The sequence below is a fragment of the Mastigoproctus giganteus genome, chromosome 3, assembly GCF_048544385.1.
Source record: "Mastigoproctus giganteus isolate SK-2022 chromosome 3, ASM4854438v1, whole genome shotgun sequence".
NCBI lineage: Eukaryota > Metazoa > Arthropoda > Arachnida > Uropygi > Thelyphonidae > Mastigoproctus > Mastigoproctus giganteus.
Genome location: NC_143577.1, coordinates 57068959 through 57086210, shown reverse-complemented (window position 1 = coordinate 57086210; position 17252 = coordinate 57068959). Strand labels below are relative to the sequence as shown.

General features: G+C 35.9%; 1 protein-coding gene across 2 annotated transcripts in view; it reads right to left on the bottom strand.

Moving 5' to 3' along the window:
* larp (La related protein) overlaps positions 1–15318 on the bottom strand; it is a 467832-nt gene extending 452514 nt beyond the window's left edge. For both annotated transcript variants that reach the window (XM_090369301.1, XM_090369300.1), the window contains exon 1: positions 14959–15318. The gene's annotated coding sequence lies outside the window, so the exon portion shown is untranslated. The remainder of the gene's footprint in view (positions 1–14958) is intronic.
* Positions 15319–17252: the final 1934 nt, after the last annotated feature.

Genomic DNA, 17252 nt, shown 5'->3' with positions numbered 1-17252 from the left:
GCTGAAAAGTGTGACCAACTCCTTACTAATAGAAGTAGGAGTATGTGGCAAATTCAAACGAAAATGGTTACATATATAGAGTCTTCTTTACAGTTTTTAGCTGGGAAAAGAGCACTTGGAGGAGGAGTGTAGACCCCTCTGTATAGGACCGGAATAGACTGCATCACAGCAACTCCCTTTTCGTGGTCTAGATTTAGAATTGGGATGCCACTGGTACTTTTAATCAACTTAAAGTTATAAACGTCTCAAGACGTTTATATTTTTGAGGAGTTTTAGATAAGTTAGAGATGCTTATAATGTGAAGAGCAAAGTATTAATCCATAGATGACAAGATAAGCTAATCTAATTTCCGTTCTGTCGAACAGGAGGACATGTTGACTCCATTGTGAGCACACAAATCATCTGTACGTTTATTCTTTTGTTCCTTTGGCTCTGAGACCATGTCTTTTACGAGCTTTGTGTTTTTATGTTTCAGTTGGTTGAAAAATTGTTTTGCTTTCTTCAAGGAGGGCCTGGCTTGCGGGAATCTGCATACATCGAATTCTTTTCCCTTCGTATGGTGTTAAGTTCGCGCATAACCTAAATACAATAAGCGTAAAGTTACCAAAATTTTTGAAACTTTTTTTGAACACTTCCACGTGATTCTTCAACAGCCTAGAAAGTTTTTGCCTCGCTGTTTCCTTAGAAACCATAAAATATTGACGGACATTATCAAGAGTTTTATTACTTAGCGCTGAAGATCGGACAGAATTCTTTCTGTCACTGACTACCCATGTCAAGAAATGGACCAATGAGGACATATTTTAGTCGAAATAGCATGAATCCTGATAATCTAAATAAGAACTTGGTATAATGTAATGTTTATCAATGAACACGAGTTGTGTTTATTGAAAGTGCATCTTTGCCCTTCGACTTCTCACACAGCTAGAGGCAGACTACGGACTACACAAGGTCACTGGATTGCCACACATGTCGCAATTTTTAAATATCTGCTACGAAGATGTAAAAGAAAATACAACTTTATAGATTGCACAATTTTACACTTAAAAATAGTGGGTTTCCAGCTTCTTAATTTCGTTGTAAGACTGCAGGAAAGTACCGTACTCTGAGAAGATAAAAAATTAAAGCTATTTCTGTACGTTGGGCCAACCTAATCAACTGCGGTGTGGCACAGAGGTACCTTGGAAATCGTATTCATCGATGTTTACTTCATTTACCTTAGCAATTGTAATTCATTGCAAAGTATTTTTAAATTATCCATTTCCGTGATCTGCTTTCAGACAATGGTAACATCCCAACATTGCTTTTATCATCAGCCCACACTTACGGAACACACATCTGGGAGATTTTTACATCCAATACCTGGAAACTTCCCGTTACATGTGGCGATCAAGGTAATTGAACTACGAATGTATGGTGCAGTGAACTGAGGGGAAAACAACAAGATTTACATTTCCTGTGAGATCGCTACATCGAAAAACAAAAGCTTAATTTTAGAACGACTGTAATTTAGAAATGAACTCTGGAAAAAAATATATATACCGAGTTATTATTAATCTAATTGTTACTCGAAGTCTCTAGTGAAGATGTAGTTGAAAAATATTACTTGTTTTCAACAAGTAATATTTTAATTAAAGAGCGAAAAGACTTTTAAAAAAGTATACAGAAGAAGAGTAATAAATATTATGCAGTTGTAATTAAACTGAACGGCTTAGTTTAGTGAACCTAAAATTATAGTTTTATTTAAGTGATCTATAAAGTTATAATCTTAGTAATTAATTGATAAGGAGATAACTATATTTACTTTTCATTTCTATTTTCTTTAACTGGACCAGATCGAGTTAAGGGAAGAGCCCATTATTTCCCAAGGCCTTAGTGATGGCTAACGGACATCCATAATGTCATCCATAAACTCTGGAATTAAAGCAAACCGATTTTATTTGAAAATATTTATTTTTCCTTTTATTTCAGGTTTGTAGTGCCCATATAATAATCATGTCGTTAAGCTTATAGAGCATATCAAAATAATCCTGTTGTGTGAACGTGTAGAATGGGCTCAGAGAAACAGCTTCACAGTTCAGTAACAATCATTCATAATAAAAAATCCCTTAATCTGCGCTAGCAAAATGTTTGAAAAAAAAAAAATAAATAAATAATAAGGAAACATTTAAAGAAACAGTTAATAAAATTTAAATCTTGATTTGGTCGCTTCAGCATACCAGAGTAAATTCAAGTAATCGTTCGTGGAAGTCAATTAGAAAATCAATTAGGTGCAGGGGTGATGGTGGTGGACTGGATATCCCAAAGAGTTCATAATGTCTTTGGTGGACAAAACTTTCATCCACAAATTCCAACTCATTTATCACCTTTCGGAAGGCCAAAATATGAAAGTGGTTTTTAGACAAACTTTAAGACAACACCGATTGCCTGAAGTGTTCTTTTCTGATAAGGCTTGGCGCACTATGATCTCCGTTGTCAATGCGCCAATAAACAACCAACAAACCATCTGATAAGGCCAACCTTTTTATGAGTGGAGAGACGATTAAACAAAACTGCTCTTATTGGTCATAAGAAAATCCCTCATTTGGACGTTGAAAGTAAGCAACATGATGCAGAGAAATTGTTTTGGTGTCGTATATAGAGATGTTCCATCTTCTCCATTTTCTTTAAAAGCACTGGAGAGGATTACGTGAAAATACAGGGTTTAATGCCTCAGCCTGGTGGCCATAAACCCGACTGGTTCATGCAGTCATGTTTATGGCCAAGACAGTATACACCGCATTATGCCCTTCACTTTTTAGATTAGTTTACAAATAATTTGCATTAGAATCAACGTTGATATGCTATGGAGGAGACCACTGTTAGTTATCAGAAGAAACATCTAATAGCGATAACTAATAACTATTTTTTTCAAAATCAGCGATATAGCAGACACGTTCTCTTTCAATTTATTTGATGCTGACTCCGGATACTCGCATTTATGAACTGTTGCTAAACAGATCTGCCATGTTTGTTTTGTATTACTCTTCCCCCATTAGGAAATACTTATTTCTATCAGTGGCGCAAGTTATGTAGAGGTAAACCATTATACACGAGGTTCTATCGACACGTTAAACCCATAAAGGAATTGTAAAAATAACTGAAACAATAATGAATTTTAGAAGTACGCCATTATTATTTCAATAGAGATGCTATTTCGCCATATGTTCATCTCTTCTGCAATCCGACTCTAGTTGAGCATAAATCGTTTTTCATAAGAAATACATGCCGGGTCACGCGTTGTGCAGAAGTCTACCCTATTTAATCAGCACATCTGTGGCGTGACTTGGGAAATTTTTTTGTTTTATTTTTATTCGAGAGACATGCTTCAATCGAGCAAAACTTTCTAAGAAAGAAAGAAACAAAAAATGCAGTGCGAGCCCCACCCTCCCGGAGGCGGAAATCGATCCCGTTTTGTTTGCGCTAGGCAGCAATAAAACTTGGCGACAATAACCGGCAAAAGAAACTTCCTGTTTGGTTCAACTAGGGGGACTGCTTTGTATGCATGATCAGTCTTAAGGTGGTGATATCAATACCTCGTTTGACGGGTGACACAACTTCGCTCGCCTCGATAAAAATCAGTCCTTGATGTTCAACTATTTAGGAAGTATTTAACAATCTTAGTGGTAACAGCGATTTGCTAGATGCACAGGAATCTCAGTTGCTTCAGTGACCATGAAACAAAGATGTTAGCTCAGCAAATTATATCACAGTTCATCTGAGGGAATTATACAGTGAATTTTTACCTAAACACGCTCCTTTAAGTAACTTTGTAAATTAGTACGTTGTGCCCCTGGAGCTGTAATTTATAAAACATCCATCTTCTAATTTACATTGCTTCAATTACAAAATATTGATGCATCTTTCAAACTTTCTGATGACAGCCAGCTGCTTAAACCAATCGCCACAGATTGGATTCGTCCCCTGTTCAAAAAGGACCTGTGGACTCAAATTATCCATTATTTGAGTCCACATGAGATTTAATGCTGTCTTGTTAGTGGTTTTAACCTAAAATTGAGTCTGCTGACCTTTTGAAGTTCAATACACACTTTGCTTCGAACCAAATTGCGAATTGCTACCAATTTTGCCAAATTTGAAATTCTCTGAGGGTTTTTTTGAAGACGTGAAAGTTTAAATGCAAGTTTAACGAGACTTTTCGAAGGGAAAGTTGAGCTTTAAGACCTAGATAACTATTTTAACAAAGCTGGTATGATCAAAACTGTGATTTATTGGAGCTATACCGGCACTAAGTGTCAGAACGAAAATTGTGGAAGTAACTTGATTGCTAATTCAATCTTCGTTTCGAAATACGTTGTCGTTTCTTGAGTAATCGCATATTATTAGTTTGGTCAATTTCTGAATTCCTGCGACGTATAAAAATGGGATTTTCTGCATCCTATATTTCAATTATAACAGTTCGTTTTTTGGGATCATCGCAGACTCGAATAACAGAAACCGTACATAAAGTCAGTCAGAGATTGGAAAGAAACGATTGAAAGATTCTAATAAAAGATAATGGGGTTAAAGCATCTACAAAGATATGTGTTTCGGAAAAATAAAACAATGCTTATTCTGTAAAAGAGAATGTAATGGCTTATAAAGGCCCTCTCTCCTGGAATTTCTGAAAAGTTTTTAATAATCTATAAGTTTTCACTCTCGTTGTTTTGCCAGAAGACAGATTTCTAACTCCCAGAGGATTATGTAGATTAATGCGGTAGTTTACACACAACCTTCCAATCCTATGTGTCTACAGAGGCGTGTGTTCAAGGTTGGACACACGCCTCTATAGATTGGTTTTACTATTACACTCCAAGATTATTGGGGGAACTGCGGAATAACTTAAAAAGGAGAAATACCACACCTCTCTCGAGGACTAGCTAAATCAATCTTTTAAATCCGAGTGAACAGTCCACCAAAACTCCTCCGGAGTCTGACCCAGAGTGCTTCAAAAGTAAACTGAAGAACACATGGAAAGTTTAAATTACACGAATATTATCAACGGTGTCTTAATTTAAGTCTTTTTTTCTCCCTTGTATTAACAAATCAATTTATTTATATATCTTTATTAAACATTGCATTCTAAGTACTTTACTTCATATTACCATGCAAGCTAAAAACTGCTGCGTAGTTAATATCAACGTCATCCAACCTTTTCATATCACTCCCTCCCACATCACCTGATCTCCATCTTTCTAACTCCAGTGTGAACATCTGCTCCTCCTGTTTCCTGTTTTTGCATTTGACTCATTCGTCAACTACGAATACCAGACATTCAAATACACCTTTATATCAGCTTTTATTTATTCAAGCCTGGTTCTAGGTTTAGTTGTATTCCACGTGAACTTCAATGCCACGCGATGTTATTTCATAACATGCAAAGCATAAATCCTAAAACTATTTTCTATTTGATACATTAAATGGGGGGGGGCGAAGAAAGAAAATCAGTCTTTCATAATGAATTCCGCAGATAATCAAGGGGAATTTCGTACTAGAAATCTGAATCCATTTATGGATTTAACGTGCTTTATAAATCAATTTAATTACTAGTTGGATTAACTCCAGGCCATGTCGCCGTGATGAGAATTATTGTTTCTAGTACTTAGCAGCAATAAAGATTATACAAATTAATGTCACTAAGAGCACCTGCAGGGTAAAAAAAAACCACTCGGTTCTCTGTTATTTATATATACAAGGAATATATATCAAGTGGATTCGAACCCGAGGCGATCAGATGCGAGATGTGTGAGTGTAGCTGACCACTCAGTTTCAGTCCTGTCTGCCCCAATTAATTATTACCGTTGGCTTATGGCTAGCAGTATAAAACTGCTAGCCATAGGCTTTTTTTTTTTTTTTAATGGACAACATTCCTTGAGGATTTTCTACCCCTTTAGTTCTTGCTTTACAGACCTTAACGTTGAAAATAACACTAGAAAAGCTGGTTCGACATATTTGTTTTCTTTTTCGAAATTCCAGTACAGTATTTTTAAATTAGTGGTGGTATAATTCATATTGTACAGCAATCACGCAGCCGTGTTATCAGATTTACGATCTCCCTTTAAATTCCCATTAAACACCGATACATTGGCGCAAGGCCATTCTGTTTCTAACCCCGTAAAACAGGCTGGACCGTCCTCTGTCTAAATGTTACTCGTTCAGAATCAGTGGGTCGCTGTCTCAGGAATCCTTATTACTGCACGTGGCCTCTGCTTGAGGCCGCGCAAAATCGATAATCACAACGTCGTATTTGGCCTCGTCACGATGTGACATGCGGCTAATGACGTCACTATATCTCTGACTCAGTGCCACGTCGTTCATCTATTGGTGCCCGGTATTGCACTTTCAGCAGTGAGAAGGTTGCTTATTAAAGCAAAGGACTTGTGGGATTATAATCCCAGGAAATCCCGATGACTTATTTAAAGCGCAGACTGGCATTGCTAAGTCGTGATGATAAGGAATTGAGTTCAAAAGGACACGAAGGATATCAGTGGAGGGATTATTACCTCTTTTTTTTTTTTATTGCTAACTGACAAGGATTGTGTTGTTGTTGATGCAGCAAAAATAACCGAATAAAGCCGCCTGGTTTCCATAACAACATCCATGTATTCTTCAGTCAAGCGATGCACATCTATACGATTATTGAAGGGAAGTGGCTTCATGCCCGACATTAAAACTTAAGTTTTCTCTTATGCTTGTGTGTTCGTGCTAAGGTCGATTTTTCAGTGAAAAATCCCAGTAGTTTAGAGATTCTAGGATAATACATGATTTATCACTTTATTTGGCTGCAGACCATCTTCCGAAAGCAGGAATTCAGCAACCGAATGAGTATCATCTTGAAATAATATCAGCGAAATATTACCCTAGACTGAAAACACCTCTGGACGAGCTTTTGAAAATAAATTTTATATTATTTTTCTTTACGCTGTTCGTATTCCGGGAATGCGTTCCTATTTCGTACACTTACCGCAAATTAGAAAGAAAAAAAAAAAATTATTCTAAGCAAATCTGTTACAAGAAAACTGCAGAAGTTTCGGACAGTTATTTTGTGCCCTTCTTCGGCGCAGACTAACAATCAACAGTGACTTATTATATCAGTTTAACTGGTCCCACGAACATTCCTCAATACTTTGCGGTCAGCAATACAACGGAGGAAGTCGACTTCTAACACCCCAGACGAGTAATTAGTCATTTTTCTGTTTTAACTTTATCGATCCCACTCTTCTTGGAGACGTCGCTGTATCCTAGTTCCTTCGGCGACTATATCATTAGAGAAAGCGGTTTGTGTTGCGTCATCCTTAGTCCCAGACTACTACAGAGTTTCCATCATAAGTTATAAGTAATGATGGAAACATCGGGAGAAGGGGATTGTTGTTTTGTGAGATTTTTGGTGCTTGACTACTTTTGGACTATGCCAGTTAATATGGTTTTTACTGCTTATTATATCTGTACAAGCATGCTTATGGGCCGACATGCATGTTGAGATCAGCTACCAACAGTTCGATTGAAAAATTCTTTTAAGAATTACACGGAATAAAATGAATCATCCAACTGAACGATACGTGGTGAATCCACTATATTACCACGGAGAACTTCACAGAATAATTTTTCATAACATTCACAACGCCTGGATCAAAAACTGGCTAATTCTTCGCCTTTTAAAAGTCGATATTTTCAAACAGTTTCAAATCTATTCTCCAGGATGTGAAAAGGAAATGCCCAATTGGATGACTGCTCCGAATCTCACACTTAGGCCGATATGGATTAAACTTGGACTATGTGAAAGTATCACGCTCGGCATCAGGACTGCAATTCTACTATACAGTCCAACCAATCCTCTTTCTGCCACTTTATTTTACCGGAAGTAGATTCCCCTAATCCCTTCTTAATTTCTCTAAATTATTGCTATTGCAGTCCCAGCGTCTCGCATACTAGCCATAAGTCCTCTTTTGACATCGATTATATCACGCGTTTTGCCCATCTCGATAAGTTTTGGCTGTTGATTATTGAAAGGATTTAAGACACAAGGGTTGCTATCCCCCTGTGATTACCCGATTTGAATATTTTTCCTGTCAGTGAAAATAGATAGAGTTTCTAATATTTTGACCGGCAGTGTATATAGATAAGCAGGGCACTCATGCGATTTACTTTTATGATACCGCATTATATTTTGTGTACATAAGAAGACAGCTAGTCTCTGTCAACAGAGAGACAGGTCTATTTTTAAACTCCTGTTTAATAGTGCTCTTTAAAACACACACAGTTTTAGTCTATCTGAGCGCATGTTGGTGCCAAAGCTCTCATAGAACTGCGGTACAATATTTGAAATGGGTCAAATTTGTCCAACGTTCAACTTATAAAAGTTGAAATCAATGCAAGACTGATTTCAACAGTCAGTCTGGTCAGAAACTTTCCATTTTAACGTGATGAACATGCAAATGGCTCAAACTGCAGAGATTTTACCATAACACAAAAGTAAACAAAAATTGCCCGTGTATACATTGTTAACTAAGCAACCAATGTTAGGACTGCTGTCCGGGCTGCATGACATAAGGTATTTTTCTTTACGAGCTTTCTGTGACATACACACACGTATTACCGGATATTTTAAGTACTCGTTGTTGAGTTAAAATACCAACAAAAGGCTCACGCGCACTGTCAGAGTCAAACAGACAGAAATAAATTGCATTTTGGCGTGCCGTATACGAGAAGTAAAATGGTTGTGAATACACTGATGGCCTTCTCGCTGTACACGATCATTTTTGAAACAGTTCTTGCAACACAATGTTATAAAGTTTTAATGAGCACGAATGACAAAGACCAAAAGGGCACGTATTACCAATTAGTATTTCATTGAAGCGAGGTAGAGGTACCAATACCCTGTTCAGACAGAGGAGAATCTCCATCGCTTGAGTTGGCATTTTTCCCTGAACATGTTTGATTAATTAATCTGCTATTAAGATTTCTAATTAGCACAGTGCCTTCCGTAAGGGAGGGCATTATAGATTGACAGATGTCAAGAATTGAAAAGAGTAAAAAGCTTTTAGATTTCTTTACGTGAGTAAACTTTAATGGCCGGTGGTCAAAATTAGCGAGCACGATGTCTGTCTCTTCTGTTACCAGCAGATTTTCATGTGCAGTGAATTGACTTATATCAAAATTACGATGTTATAAATGAAAGTGAACGCCACTGATTTCATGTGACCAACTGACAAGGGAAAAAGGGAGATCCAGAAACGTTGCCATATTGTTTGAACAGTTCAGTGGTTTCAGAATTTTATTTATTGGATATGGTTGAAACTTCTTAATGAATCCTAACCATAGAAGACCTTTTTTTCAGAATATAACAAATGAGTTATGCTAACATTGTGACAATTTCGCTTACCAATTGAAAACAGGAACAAAGTGATTTGATATCTGTTTAACAGTAACTCCTTTTTATGCCCCATTTCAACTCTAATTGCATTATCCAGATTAGGAAAATCTGTCGGCCCGCCCTTCGTAAACTTATCCCGAGGTTAATGGCTGCAGCCATTCCATTAGTTTAAGGCACCACCCTAACATATGATGTACGTTGGATTAGGAAAGATAAATGGCCAAAATCGCTTCGTCTCTGTCAATGGCATATCCTGCTTGCAAGAAGAAAACAGGTAAGTAAAGGTCAAAAGGCAAACGTCGGATATTTCTAGAAAATTGCAATTAAGAATAAAAGGTCAATAAAGATCTATTAGAAATATTTTCGTGTTGGGTAAATAAAAATAATTCGCTTTAGAAAACAGAAAGTAACAGATCGACACTGTGGGTGCCGAGGGGTCAGTGAAGGTATAGAATTACTCACGTGACCTCAAAATACGGTAATGTTCTTATACTCTAGTTTGTGAACTCCTAAGGAAATTTATTATACTTAAAAAACAAAACAAGGGGACAAAATCCGAGGGCTGCCGAAAATAAGAAAAAGGACTTCAGTAAAAGTCCCCCCCCACGACGATGTAAACTTCACTTAAGGGAAAGACGCAAAGCGAACAGTCCCTTATAATTGGCAGTACCGAATATGTATAATTGATCATTTTTTGTGTGTATGTGTGTGTGTGTTGAAGGGTCAAAAAATTTTTCAGATCCGGGCAACTCTTCTTGGGCGAGCGTTCAGACAGTTTGTTGTGTGCCGTAATTTAACCTCGTTTCCGTTACCGACACGTGAACATATGTAGTTGACAAATAGGTAGCACGAATAACTATGCAATCACGTGTATGCAAAACATTCCACACAGGACATCCTTCGGGCCATTTTCATATAAAATTTCTCGTGAACTAGGGACTGAATCATTGACCTGGGTCAGCGATGTCACGGAATATCTGCTTCATGATGATGAATAACTGGATTACTCAGCCGTAAAGTTAGACAACACAACACAACGCTTATCTTAAATCATGCCGGATAAGTGCTATCAGATGCAATAAACTCAGGTATCATAATAAAGGTTTCTGATATCGCAAGAAACTTGAGCAGCTTGGAAGACAGAGGTTCGAACATGGATCACTAACTACACAAGACGGATAATTTACTCCTTGGCCACACCAAAACTTCTAACTGAACAAATGGCATATATTATTTCATCTTCTCGAGTGTCCAATAAGTCTTATTCAGAATGATCTTTAATCGGAAAATTACTTGAATTATTGACTGAACACTAATATGCATTCAAAACATAAATTACAAAGGGGTGAGGCAAGAATAAGTGTCGAAAAATAATTTTATCCGTCTTCAAATATGATCTGAAGCAGCAATATAATAGAATTTTGGTTTCGGGGAATAATTAAAATTAATCACAGTAAGAATGGCAAGAACATCCTATTTTCGGATTTCGACAGTGATTGATCACTCTAATTTCTCTTCCCCCCACCCCCATCTAAAACACTCTTCTGACCCGACTAAATAAAAACAATAAGGGGCAAAAGTCCCTTGTTTTCCAAGCATTTAGCTGCATTATTATTTATTTTTATTCGCAGATAATATAAGATACAATTATGGAACATAAAATCTCAATGTTTAGATGGACAATGACCTTCTTCACTTTGTGGATTGCAAATACAAACAAGACTTCACAATCGTATCCAACCTAACAGCAGAAACCAAGTCAAAGTCAATAAATAAATCCTCTACCTACACGTCGAAATGTTGTTTGTTCACCCTTTTTAAAACAACAAAATCAAAATGAGTTCATTTGCAAGCAATTTCTTGGTAAACAGTTCGGTCACCTCAAGAAAGATTTCAAATAATTTCTGCAATTTCATTTATCATTATATACTATCAATTTCACTTCATAGGAGCAAAATGATTTTTTAAATATTTATTAAACTTTAATAACGATTAACTGAAAAAAACATTAGCAAGTTATCAATCATTTTACTTACCTTAATATTTTTATTCTCTTTTTCTACTATTACACGATATACCTGAAAAAACGACTGGAAACGTGTGGAAAATATTAACCATTCACACACTCCAACACAGGTGTAACTGTTTGACTGTCGTGGTGGCGCTTCAGTTCATTGCTTAAATGAGAACGCGCATACTATGCGTTTCAAAGCTCGTAACTAAATGCGCGGCAGGCACGGTACGTCACGTTTTCAAGGTAATTTCTTCACACGAATTGCCTTGAGATTTTGTTTTGAAGTCACCTTTGCCGAATAACTCGAATTCTCCATATAAGGTGAAAAGGGGAGGGGGGGGAGAGGAAAGTTGTGAGTAAAATTTTGATATCGCTATTGCCGGTTCAAGTGGGGCGACAATGAAGGACCCACACCTTCGCCTTGCGCAGTAGGTTCACAGCGCAAGGTAGGTGCGCGGACAACACACGTACACAAGCGTTTTCATAGAAGTCGGGAGCGTTGGGGAAGTAAGGGGAGGGGGAAACTGCGAATTGAACGCAAAAGTTGATAAAAGTTACTTTGGGCAAACTTTATACATAACTGTGTGACAGCATGCGCGCGCATGTGCACGAGTACTTAAAATAAGGAAATGGTGTTAAATATTAGCGGAAGTTGACTTTGTCAGGAAGACGTAGTGTCATGACCTTTTCGGTTTTTGTTTGAATTTTCTGCTTGTCAGGAATACGATCCTGACTTTTTGGGATTTTTTTTCAGGAATACAATCCTGAAAAAAAATTCTGATTTTTTTATAACTATTTCTTTTTTATTTATAGTTCTGAAAATCAGCGCCGAGGTAGCTAAGGGCATGAGGCATCAGCGTATTGTGTCTGTTAAATTGTAAGATTTTAAACATTTTAATATAAACACCAAAAAAAAAATATAATATAATATATATATATATGTCTCTGGTAATTTAGAAGTATATTTTAAAAATTAATTTCCTAACAAGGTATATAATTTCCTTATTATATTTTTAAAATTAATTATAAAAATATTAATTAAAACTATAATATTCTTATGGATTTTAGAATGATAGCTTAAAATACTTCAAAAGAATAAAGAAAACTTCTTAGAATGTTAAAGGCACTTTTAAATAGCCATTAGATTATATTAAGATTGTGGAGTAGATATAAAAATCACTACCTCAGGAGAGGCGCTCAACTCAAATTCAAATCGAGAAAGATACAGACTACGCTATAAAAAAAAAAAAAAAAAAAAAAAACATTATTGAGGGATGTATTCTGGTAGTCATACATGAACAGAGTATGATTCATGATGATTTGTCTATTTATCTAAGATGCCTGTGATTGATTTTTAATTCATATGCTATTACAGTATAACGCCCTTACATTATTAGCATCATCATCAGCCATTTTCGATCCACTGCAGGATAAAGGCCTCTCCAGCAACTTTCCAGTTCCTTCTGTTTTGTGCAATGGCCATCCATTTACTGTCCACGAACTCTTGAATTTCATCTGTCCATCTCCGCCTTTGTCTTCCATCTTCTCTTGGGTACCATTCTGTTATTCTCTTAGTCCATTTGTCATCATGTCTTCGAGCAATGTGTCCTGCCCAAGACCATTTTAGTTCTTTAGTTTTAATAAAAATATCCTTTACTTAAGTTTGCTGCCTAATCCATGTGTTTCTTTTCTTATCTAACGGTCTGATTCTCAATATAATTCGTTCCATTCTTCGCTGTGTAGTTCTCAGCTTCTCTTCCATTCTTTTTCTGAGTGCCCAAGTTTCACTTCCATAAGTCATGGTGGGGAGTATACATTGGTTCATTATTTTACGTTTCAGACAAACTGGGATATTGCTCTTCAGTATGTGACTATATTTCCTGAATCCTATCCATCCAAAATTTATTCTTCTCTTGATTTCCAGCCATTTATCATTATTACAGCTAATAACTTGTCCAAAAAATATTAGCATAGTTAATTAGCACTATTAGCATAGTTAATATCATATCATGTAAATATCCTATGATGTTTATATCCTTTTGCTAACATAGTGTATGTGTCAGTTTTCAGCGCAACAATTTCTGAAAATTTTCTTTTCACGTTTTTAAATCTTATATAATAATGATCTTTGTCTGTGTATCCATCACGCTGTAAAAGTGTGCTAACAAAAGAAAGATATAGGGGCAGAATGACGTTTGTAGAAAATGTAAATATAAATTGTTATAATCATTTAAAAAATATAAATTTTATTTCTATTTTTTCCGCGAAATGTCGACTTATGTATTTAAAAATTCTCCAAGTAAATTCGACAAAACATTCTTATCTTAAGTATTTTTACGTGAAAACTTTTTGGAACTTTTCTCATAAACTCTCTGAAGTACTCCCAGCATCTATTTGTGTATAAATAGAATAAATTTTTCGAGAGCGAGGTCAGCGGACTTTGAAAATTGATCAAATGCAAAAGAAAACGTAAAAGAAAGGAAAAAAAGTTAAAGTGACAGTGAAAAATGAAAATAATAAATCAGTTGTAAAATTTGAAAAGTGATCAGATTTGGGAAGAAGATAACACAGAACCGTATATAGATTTTTACGAACATATAGAATAAATATACGTTCCATCTACAGAATAAAATTTCAAACCGTGTTTGAAATATGTGGATATTTGCCAAATACCTATACAACGGGTCGGATTATAATACAACCTGATACATTAAACGGTTATAACCATAGAAGTAAGTGAGCTGCAGATCGGTCAACAAAAAAAACTTCCATTTCTACTTGATCAAGGTCAACAACTTCTGAAAAGAAATTTCGAATACCAATCATGGCATTCACGCATTAATGTGCATTGTAGAAGTAGAAAACTGCACGGCTGTAGTTTAATTTATTGGAAACAGCGTTATAATTCGTACATCAAACATCAATAGAAACAGATCTTACTCAGGAGGACATGATGAACAGCACTCAACAGAGTACTGTACAAACAATTCCATGCAAAATAAACCGCGAAAGAAAGAAAAATAAGCTGTAACCCTTGACAAAATATAATTTATGTGTATCATAGCACTACGTTTCGGGAATTCTGTCGGTTTCTTGCTCAAGCGTGCGCCTTTACTTAATTTTTTGTCAGAATAACACAAGTTGCGGTACTGTGAATGAACCAGTTATAAAATAACGTTCCACATCCACGATAATAACACTCGTAATGACGTCTTAAGATATAGAGCTGTCAGACAGGTTGCTAGAGAATGTAATAATGCAGAGTTGACCCACTTTTCCACAATGAAACCGTGCAAATGTATGATTTATAAAAGTGTCTTAATACCCGGAACTCGATCTTGACATTCATGTTGTTGAATTTAAAATCCTGACGGACGCAATTTCGTTATACTCTCACTCTCTCTCTCTCTCTCTCTCTCTCTCTCTCTCTCTCTCTCTCTCTCTCTCTCTCTCTCTCTCTCTCTCTATTTCTTTCCGTGGCCTTGCAGCGCAAGTTATTTCATAAAACTAATTCTAGCTACTCTAGATGTCTTACCTTCTTCACTTCGTGCTGTCTCTTGCTCTCTTTCTGTCAAGAAATGAGGCTTTAGCCTTTAGCTATGTCTGCTTTCCGATATGCCTTTTGTAAAGTGTTGTTTGGGCATTGCTTTTAATAAAAAGACGTGATCTGTACTGGCGCTCTACCAACTTTATGAAGCAGAGAAAGCTGTTTCTTGAGAGTTTTAACAAATTGGATTTCTGTATGGCAATTGCAGGGACCACAAGTCAAATCTTATTGTCTCCCCTTCTTCATAAACTAACATAACTTGTATACCTTCGAGCTAGCTTGGTGTATATCGCTAAGATCGATGCAGTTAGTGATATCAAGGAATTTGAAATGTTCCCCAAGAAAGACTAATGAAAGCTTCATCAAAATGGTAGCTTCCACCAATAACTCTTCATATTTCTATTATTAATATTTTTTCTGTGTGAAGATTAAGTTGGGAATATTTTCTTCTGAATGATGAATCGTTAGTCCCTCTAAGGAGAATTGAAGGAATGAAAATATCCGTCAGACACATAATGCACTTCTTTTCACTACTGCGAAAAATCAGCTAACTGACGCAGCCTCTGATGACATCAGGCTCAGAGGACGGATATAGAAAACTAAACAACTGGCTCGGAATTTGCGATGGTGATGAGCATGTGTTGTGAAGAGACGGGGGTAAAGAAACAGGGTATGTATGTTGTTGGGGTTTCAAACAGCTTCCGGTTTTAGAAGAGATTTGGAAGTCACCAGCAGCAGCGCTTATACGTTTGAAGTGAATGAACAAAATGCGTTCGGTCTTTTATTTTAGATCGGAATTTAAATTAAATTAACGTGTATACCTGAAATAAATTAATTTCAATGAACAAAATAATATACATTGCATCACGTGATCGATTCATTTCCGGTTCTGATTCCGTTCTATAAACTTTTAGAAAAAGAAGAAAAGGCATCCGAATACATTTCTATTTAGCAACCACTAAAATTAAAGCTGTTACTAATAAACTGTAAAAAACATTGTTAAATTTTATTACTCAAATCTTTTTATACAAAAATCATTTTATAAAGAAAATAGTGTTTTTTTATTATGCAAATTTGTCCGGTTTTAGAATTAGCATCAGAATTATATAATTATCTGTTCAGATCTGTAGCAGCTCTACGTATAAAAAACAATTTTTTTTTTTTTTTTTTTGAAAGAGGACAACGCGTATTTCTTGATGAATGCAATAACAGCAGTCAGACATTGCAGCACTGATAAAAATTTATAACAACAAACTTGATAAACAAATAAAACCCATCCAAATCATATTTAGTGAATTTTTGATAAATCATATACAGTAATTACCTTTTTAGAACCCAGTATTCTCCATTGGTGACATGTTTCGTTGTGCACTAGACATAGTGACTTTTAATAAATGTTTTCTCTTCAGATGGCGCTTCTGACGCTTTCTTTGATAACTATTTGATGGTATTTACAAGTGGGAGGATCGATATAAGCCATTTTTGACCGCACCTTTGCCCACATCGTTTGATTTGTTTCCTGTTTTTAACAAGTATTTTTGTCATTTCCTTTGCACTGCTATCCACTTTGAGGCTTACTTTCAGTGAATTTTCAATCTCAGACATCGAACAGAACATATACATGTATTTGAAACGTAATTTTGGAGTAATCAGGTTTGCATTAAAATGTACAGAGAACGAAGAATTCCGATAATTTTTTAATAATAATAATAATAATAATAATAAAATGAAAGGCTATTTATAGTCGATTTGCCTGCTAAGGATATACACGGGGATTCAAAAATGATGACCAACGTTTCACGATGATATTCTCCGTGAAAATATAAATTAAAGAGTATAACAAATATAAACAAAGTCTAAAAAATATAAATAAAATGTATAAAAAATCTTAAAAATATATATAAATTTAAAGCTTAATTATTGAGTTATGCCACTTTGAACTTTCGTGAGGCCATTTCCATTTTGAAGCTACCTGGATCAACTAGTCAATTTTCGCAAAGAGAACGGGCTGATTTTTTGCCAAAAACATCAAAAACGTTGACCGAATTTCTTGTTCAATGCGACACTTCTGACTGTAAAGTGTACGTATTCCATGGTCGGTTTGTCTGTTTTGCTAGATGAAAAATCCGAACTTCCACCACCATGCAGTCGTTGTTCGAGACTGACTAATTTGGTCATGGTGTGAAAAAGCCTACAAAAGTTCCTTCCCCTAGATGGCACTGGAACCCAGTCCTATTTCACACAATACGGAAGGGCTTATATGTGTTAGTGTGTCTGCCATT